Raw genomic sequence first — 7,205 nt, 5'->3', positions numbered from 1 at the left:
TCCCTGATCTTTCAAGTTCCTTTTAAAACAAAATTAAAATATAATAGCAAGTTAGACCTTGTACTTTTAAATTGTTATTAGAATTGCAAATAATGTTATAAAAACTTGGAATAATGTTTATGTTTTACCCGAATAGTACACAACTCGTTTAAAAAAAACTTTAAAATCTCGGAAGTTCGATAATCGATCAAAATGAAAAAGGAAACGAAACATGAGAATATGAATAATATATATATATATATATATATATATATATTTATACATATATTTATAAGCAAAAATCAAAAATTCGAAATGGGTCGGGTTTTCGGGTTTGAAAAATAACGAATGTCACAATTTGGAAGGTTTAAAAGAAAATTATATATTCACTATAATTAGTGTAGTTGTCTAAAAGAATAGTTTTTAGATATGTTAGCTTAATATACTTTAGAATGTGAACGAAAAATATTTTTAATTGTGTAAAAGAAGGTGGATGCTTCAAAAAAAATCCGAAACAGACCGAAATGTAGAAAATCGAGTTTTTAGCGAGTGGTTCGGTTTTGGTCGAACGCAAATTTGACAAAAGATCAAATTTGGTTCCAACATGTTAGTTTTATGGTTTTAGAGTTATAAAGATGAAACAAATATGTTATGCATGTTAAAATATTAAAAAGTTCCAAACTTGACCGAACTACAACATAAGCGAATCGGTTTGTTTTTGACAACTAACACCATTGTCAAATAATGGCATCATAGTCTAACGATGGTATCGAACATGAAATAATTTGAACATACCCGAGGAAATGCCAAGAAAATAATAAGGAAAAGACTTGAACTTCAACAATTAAAAAGAATATTTCTTGTGAATTGTGTTGGGTCAAAGATGAATGCAAGGGATGGCTCACTACTTGTAGGAGAATTCTTCCAAGATGTTTCAATTGATTAATTGGGTCAAATGTGATTAATATGTTTGAATAGCTTTAAAATTAGTTAATGGTTCATAATTAGTAAAGTTGTAACATAGAAAACAAGGTCATGGATGATTAATATCATCATAAAATATCCATACGAAACATCAATCGATTAAAATGGCCTTGAGTTTGACTAATTGCACGATTTTGAATAAATAATAAAAAAATCACGATTAAAGTTTGTAACATGAAATAGAACATACAATCGATTAAGAGAAATAAAAGTATAGAATTGCATAAGAAAAATAAATGTATAAAAATGCATAAAATGGAATTTATGATCGAGTTTGTAACACCGTAAACATAAATGTAAAATTATCAATGCTCGAATTATATATAAACATAAATAACATGAATAAACAACTTTTATGAATGCTCGGATTATATATAAAAAAATTAAACGAGTTGGATTTGAAAAATGACTATTGTCACAGGATTCATAACTTTTGAAAATTTCGTCTCTAAATTAATAAAAAGTTAAGAAAACGAAACAACTACCACATGGAGTTGTTTTTTTATTAAATCAATACACAAAATATAAAGTAACATAGATCTTTAAATGACCTGAAAAACGCTACAATCAATAAATATAACAAGGGCAATTATGTATAGGATGTACCAGCAACATATATACTATGTCCTTACTATATTTTAGTTTGTAACGTTGTCCAAAAATCATCCTAAGTTCTATGTTATTTACACACAACCGTATGTGCTATGATTTTCATGCGAGGACTTTGATAATTACGTGTGCACCCGTAATTACTTAGATCGTCGCATGGTCCACATGGTTCATCCCACTGTGTCGATTTGAAGACATAAACAATAAATAAAATAAGCTCTTGTATATCAAGATAAAATATATGGAAACTTTGAAATCTCGAATAATGAACTATTGGAGTCAAAACTAATAAAAGAAATAAACGAAACTATTGAGATCGAGAACTACGCAAAAATAGTGAGGTCAAAATAAGTAAACAAACCTATTAAAGTTAAAATGAAATAAACAATGTTATTGAATTTATAACGAAATGAGTGAAACTCTTGAGTAACACAAAATGATAAGAATAATTAATGAAAACATTAAGGTCATGGGCATTGCAATAAATAAATGGAATATTAGGGGGGGGGGGGTGTTCAAGAATAGCAGGGTGATTTGAGCTAACAAAATATAACCAAGTAAGCCAACAAAGAGTAAAATAGATAAACGAAACTTTGACGACAAAATAACAAAATAGATCACTTTCTTTAAGTCAATAAAAGCAACAATGAGATTATTAACATAAATAAAATTGTAGGTCCTCTAGATGGATCTCACAACTTAACTCGGATCAATCTGTGTTGTTGGTTAGCGGAAATCATCAACGACACTCGGATCTTGGATCTTAGTTTTGTTAAAGTAAAAGAGAGAAAATAGAGAGGATGAAGAGAGAAAACTTTATTTCCAAATGTTGTCTTGAATGAGATGTTGGAGTTGTGGAGAAATGGGTAAAGTATCCCTTTTATAGGGTCCACACTTCTCCAAACTTTACATAATAAACTTACAAAATAAACATACCGAGTACGTAAAATATCGACTAAAAGCAAACTAAAACAACATATACAATCCTAAAAACAATATATAATATTGGCCCTACAATTTCCCTCTAGTATTGAGTATGTCGAGGAACCTTCGTCAAGTTCTTTGCTTCGTCTTTATTTCTTGAAACATAGTACTTGTCTTGATCCAGGATCTTGAACAGATCTTTATTTTCCAGTCTTGTAGACTTGAACTTCAATATTATTTTATAGGAAGTATCGGCAACAGCAAATTTTAGAAACATCATATTCGGGAGGCTCAACATCTAATTTTCTTTTGTTGACTTTCTTGAGCCGACCAGTTTCTTTCCTTGTCTTCAGAATGCAATCAGTTCATTATTAGCTTCAACCACCAACTTTCACGTTCTTGTTTTCTTTTAAGCATTTCAGCATCTGCAACTCCAAGCAGATTTGATCTTGATCTACCTGTCCATGTATAACTGCACAAAACCTAGAACGAATAAGATTCGTTCATAGACCCTCTCGAGGGTCAAAGAAGAATTCGTTCACAGGCCCTCTCAATTTCAGTCCCTCAACTTGTAAGTGATTTGTTTAAGTCCCAGGTTTCCAACAAACTTTACATGGACGACCTTGACATTAAAACACGTGATTTTGAATAAAACAAGGTTTAATAAATTATGTACGAACACAATAAAAACTTAAAATCTTTTTGGCATTTTCATATAATTTAAAATTACGAAAATATATACATAATATTTTGAAGTTGAAACTAAAATAAAACAGTAGAAAATAAAAAATAAAGATGAAATTAATATTATATATCAAAAATATTTACTTAAAAAACTATTTTTATGAGAACGATCACAACATGGAATCACATTATCTGTTAACGTTCTAGATCACACTTCTATTTGGACATTATTATGCCAAGAACCCAAAGTCAATTGTAGATATAATTTGTCCACTTTAAACTTAACAAGTATTTGGATGTCAAGGTGATATGTTAAGGTATAGATTAGGCACAATGCTTGTGTGGTCCCCATTTAATCTGACATGTTACAGACTCTATCATACCTCAGGCTTAATTTGCTTTCACATGTCACCTCAACTTGACTTAAACCTTTCTTATTTGATCACAATACGCTTATTAGCACACATGACACTTTATTTATTTTTTTACGCTTGACTCGATCTAGAAAGATTAAAATAAAGCAGAAGTTCAAGGCCTTAACAATCAGGTTGGATAATACCATATTATCGCGTAGAGAAAGTCCAAGGCTTGAACAAAAGAAAGAAAATAAAACAAAGCAGAAGATTCAGGTCCTTGACAATCAGATCTTGTATGACTACAAACGTAGAAAGTCTAAGGCTTGAATCAAAATAAATGAAGAAACAAATCAGAAGTTAAAAATCTTAAGACAAACATCTTTTCATTTTTGTTTTTCTTTTCTGACTCATTTCTTGTCTTTTCTGACAATTTTCTTTTCTTTTCTTTTCTTTTCTTTTCTGACTCTTTTCTTGACACAATAAAGTAAAATTGACAAACAACAATATAAGACAACTATGATCAGGTAAAGAGAGACTTGGGTATAATATGTTATTAACGTTTCTGCCTTCATTGATATGACTTTAGTTGGAGTTGGCAACCGCTTCATAACGTGTAACCACTAGCATAGGCAGATATTTAAGTTTATATCACTATGACACTTACTCATTTGTCAAGCCTATCTATACATCAAGAAATGATCTTGTTGGCTTTTGATCTACTCTTTTCATGTGCTAGAATCATTATAGATAATTTCTAATCATTTTCCAATGGCCGGACCAATTTCTCAAAATTTTGAAAATTTTAATTATCCAACTCCCTCTAAGCAGGAGCTCTCTCTAAACAGGACAATTCTTCTTTTGAATTTTCTCAAATATAAAAATAAAATCTTTTTGGTAAATCAAATGATTTGTTTTTGCTTTTCTTAAGATGAATTGAAAATCTTTTTGGTGAGTTAAACTTAACTCATTTTCTCCCTCTAAAATTGTGACATATTTGAAAAATATTTACAATTTTAAAACAAAAAGATAGATAGGTTTTTTAATCAAAATTGATCATGCCGAGCGATTCGATCAGAGATTCAAATCAGTCATGACCGATGGTTTTAGTGAAAAGGTCAACAAAGTTGTTGTCAAATGGACTATCTTAAGGATGCATTGTCACATTGTATAAAAAAGTTGAAGAGATTCAAACCGAGACCTAACAGCTGATGCTGGATCCATCACTTGAGAGAAGCAGTTGGACGAGGCTAGTTTGAGAAATGCTCGATAAGTTGTTGTTGAACCATTTAAATAAGGCTTTCCTTCCTTAAAGTTTGTCCTCCCATGTCGCTTATGCAAGACTCGAATCCACCATCGAATGGTTTAGCATCAAATAGCAAGGGTTCGTCTCCCATCATATGCTAGGTGCAATCACTATCTAAGTACCTAATACTATTGATAGTCCTCCTTGGTTGACCCTGCATGCACTAAGCGTTTAAATAGACATGGGCTCCCAGGATACTTTTATCCCGGGAAGGTCAACCGTAAACCGACCAAACTTAATTTTATTTCCTGAAAACCATTTATTTCTTGTTGGAGCCTCACTTGATGAAGAACAGTCCTTAGGAATCCAAGTAAAAACTTGTTCCTTGGTTTTGTCAATTTTGGACTTTTCTTTTCTTGATTTTGAAACTATTTTTGGTGAATCCTCAGACTTTACAGTCTTAGGATCCTTTTTGATTTTATCCTTCTTGGTTTTCCAAAAAGGTTTCTTTTGTGTTTTAATTTATTTACTTTGGATCTCACATCCATTTCACTGGGTTCACTATCGGCTTGATCAGTCCTTGAATCAGGGCTACTGAAAGCTCCTTTGGGGACTGACTAGGCCGCCTTTGAATATCAAGCTGTTGTTTGAACCAGTGCCTGCAATGTCTTGCAAGGTGAGAAGAGTGACCACACACAAAACAACACTTTCTCCTCGGAGTGCCATAGAACTCATCTGAACTATAATGTGGTTGGTGTGGCGGGAAAGGTGATCCTTGGAAAGGAACATGATTATAAAACACATTTGTGTAATATGGATCAACAAAATTTTGTTGATAATGACCATAGTAGTTGTTGTCACAGAAGTTGTATGGCTGAGGATTTCTAAATTGATTGGTTGTTTGAGAAAATGATCGTTTATTTGGTGGAACATATTTACACGAAGTACTTGCCTTTTCATTTTCAAAAACTTTACTTTCACTTGAATTATCCTCAGTCTCACAACTTGATGATGAACAACTTGATATGTTCACTTCAACAGGTCTACTCTCATTGTCATTTTTTTCATCAAAAGTTTCATCACAAACAGTTTCATAATCACAACTCGTGTCCGTTTCCAACGACCCACTTTCTTCAACACCACCAGCTAAACAAGATGAATCACCGCTAGAATCAACAGTTAAAGGTATTGGAGTAGTTGCTTTAGAAGCTGGAGGAACAAATGTTACTGGTTTTGGTACATGACCAATTCCATATACCATCTCTTCCTCTGAATGGGTGTTATAACTAAAGTGAGGTAGGCTAGTGTAATTATCATTTAAAGGAGGTGGAACAGCAGTGTAGTCATAACCTAGCCCAACCTTTAGTTTAGTACTTCTCTGGGCTCCAATAATATTATCCAATTGTCCTGATGATGTCTCAAATCTCTCTACTACCTTTTCATGCTTCTTATTTACAGAAATTTCATTTTTCAAGTCACCAATTTAATCTTTCAATTTAGAAACTATGTTTTTGTAATATATTACCTCTTGTTCAGTTTGAAAAATTTTAAGTCGGAGATTTGCTACATCATCACGATGAGTTTCAATCTTTTCAACGTAAATCTTATCGGCCTTTACATACTCAGCATTCAATTCCTTAAGTTTTGAAATTTCTTTCAAAACCTCATCATAATTGTGTCTATAAAATGCAACCTTGTAAATGCAAGCCTGTGTGCATAAGTTGTGGTTTACCTCATCGCAAGGTGATGTGTCGGGAATGATAGGACATGCATGACTGCTTTCACCTGCAGCACTTGTCCCAACTTTATTACTTAACCCAACTTTATTTTCTTTGGACTGATTGTTCATTTGGAGTTTATCTTCCATTATTTCAAAAGACTTGATGGTAGAAGCCAACTCTGAGAGTGCTATGGTATACATGTTTGTGGTTCTTTTGATGGTAACCACATTGATGTTCCATGTGTAAGGTAGTGAATTCAACAACTTCATGTTGATCTCAAACAAACCATTGATGATACTGGAACTACTCATTTTAGAGACGAGTGACTCAAATCTGTTCATGAGAGAGGCAACCGATTCTCCTTTAATATGTGTAAACATATCGAATTCTCCTTTTAACATTGTCTTTCGGCTTTCTCCCATATCCAGATTTCCTCCAAGTTCAGGTTCGTTAGACATTTTTTTTAACTCGATTAATTTTTTTTTTTTTTTTTGTAGAGAAAGAGAAAATAAAATTAAGGTTTTTTTTTACAGTACCGAGTTACTACAGTGCATGCGAATTCATTTGCTACAGTACCCGTGAGAAGCGAATGAGAATGAGAATGAGAAGGGAATGAGAATTCTTTGGTTCTTCTAAAAGCAATTTTTTTATTTTTTTAAAGAATATAGCACCTAAACTTTCAAATAGTCAAAAAGACTTTAGTCT

Source organism: Bidens hawaiensis, unplaced genomic scaffold, assembly GCF_021521415.1.
Source record: "Bidens hawaiensis isolate Kalapana, Puna unplaced genomic scaffold, B.hawaiensis_p1.1 tig00004838_1, whole genome shotgun sequence".
Lineage (NCBI taxonomy): Eukaryota > Viridiplantae > Streptophyta > Magnoliopsida > Asterales > Asteraceae > Bidens > Bidens hawaiensis.
This window is presented reverse-complemented; position numbering follows the sequence as displayed.